We start from the raw sequence: 2,206 nt of genomic DNA on the forward strand, positions 1-2,206 counted from the left end.
TAAAGAGCTTGATGATCAAAGTACATTGTTAATAGTGCATGTAAATGATTTTGTCTATAAAAATATTTAAAAGTTCTTTTCTGTTCAAAATAAAAATTTTTCCAGATTCCCATTAAGGTAATATGAACATCTGGAAAATCCCAAGAGGTTTTATCATTTCCTTGATTTATTAAAATTGTTACAACAAAACAACGACATAAATCACATAAAATACTTCCAGAGGTCTATAAATCCTGAATAAATTCGTGGATGACCCCTATGGTGAATAATGACCTCTCATTAAGTTTCATCGATTTATGTTTCTGTTTAGTATGACTTTTCATTTTCTTTTTGTTTGGTTCCAATAAATCGCAAAACCACTTTAGAGAGTGTGAAAATTGTATCTAACAATTTTCGCAGCTCTTACCAGAGGTGGGAGACTCAGAAAAATAATTTTAGAATTTTGCATAATGCATTTCTATTTTCCCCCGATTTTTGTATTTATAATGGCCTAAAAATAGAAAAAATAGTTCTGCTCATCCAAAATTCATGAAAATTTACCAGAACACCTTGTAGTACATTAGGAGGCTACATAAAAATTTTGATGATTTTTCTCTTCTGTATACTATTTTTCTCCTATTTTCTAAAATTAAATGCACTTAAATACACAAAATCGGATTACACTATATGAAAACCACCTTTGGTATTTTTCCCAGGTTATTTACACTGTAAATGATGTTACAAAAAGTTTTGGTAATTTACTTTAACTGTTTATTATTTATTCTCCAATTAATGATTATTTAAGAGGATAAAACAAAGAAAAATAGAAAGACCAACTGAAAAATATCTTTTATATTTTTCATAGTTTCTATATGTATAATAACAATGTTACAAAAATTTTGGGTAATTTTGGAAGCTGTTTTCTATTTATTTCAATTTTTATTAGAATAAATGCACAAAAATCATAAAATTGGGTTAAACAGTTTAGAAATCCATTTTCATATTTTTCCCAGCTCAAGTATGTCTAATGGCAGTATTATAAAAAGTTTGAGGATTTTTATGCTTTTAATACTATTTTTCATGAATTTATGTTGTTATGAAGGCTTAAAAATTTAGAAAAATAGTTAATCATATCAAAAATTCAAAGGAAATTTTCTGGAAGACCTCTACTGTATTTAGAATGAAAATACAAGGTTTGACAATTTTTGGAAACTGTTTGATAATATTTTACATTTTTAGGAATTTAAAACACCTTTAAATGTGTTGAAATACCCTAAATTAATATTACTAAATCTGGAAAATTAATATCCAAAAATTGTCTTAATCACATGAGTTATAGAATTTCACCATTTCAGAAAGATTGTAACCAATTAATATAAAACCAATATTAGAACATAAATTTGACATTTCTCTATATGTAGAGTTTAGTATATTAGCATTAGATTTCGACATGGAAACTCACTAGTGTGTGTTTGATGTCGTAGGATCCCGGTAGTAAGGCGTTGGTGTATTCCGAGGCACCACTTGTACCTACTCGAAACATTGTGAGTATTCACGCACTCCCCTATTTTCAGTTTTTATGTTTTGGGGTGTAAAAGCATGTCCCGAAAAACTATTATTTGAATGTTGTATTTAAATTGATTTGTATCAAACATGATTGCTATTTTATTGCTATGTCTCTCTATGTATGTCTATGCAACACGGAACATGAGAACTTATCGTACTAAGGCCCTTCCCTTATCTCTAACCATTAACTCTTTGAGCCAATGATCATTATGGATAACGCTATTAGGAATTGACAACTCCTCACTCGCCCTATTGCTGGAGTGCATGATACCATATTCATCTATGGAACGATAAGCATAGATCTTGATAGGGCTTCAGTCATAGGTTTGGTTGAGACTCATTGTTTGCTCATACACATACAAACTCGTTTCTCGTTATAGCAATAAACTTGTTATCAATCATAGCAATCAACTTTGTTTCTCATTAAAGCAATGTACTTGTATTTATGAAAAGCCTTATTCCAAATCTTGATTTTATAAACTTGTGAACTCACCAACTATTTTCATAGTTGACGTTCGTTTTACATGCTTTTTCAGGAAATAATTAGTAAGTGGATATAAAGATTCATCATCATAGAGCATGCTGCATCGTGTTGAAGTTATTTATGAAGTTATATTTTGAACAATGTTATTTTGGAAAATCTTGTACTTGTTTCTATTAA

Source organism: Lactuca virosa, chromosome 3 (genome assembly GCF_052849685.1).
Source record: "Lactuca virosa cultivar CGN04683 chromosome 3, Lactuca_virosa_CGN04683_v6, whole genome shotgun sequence".
Classification (NCBI taxonomy): Eukaryota; Viridiplantae; Streptophyta; class Magnoliopsida; order Asterales; family Asteraceae; genus Lactuca; species Lactuca virosa.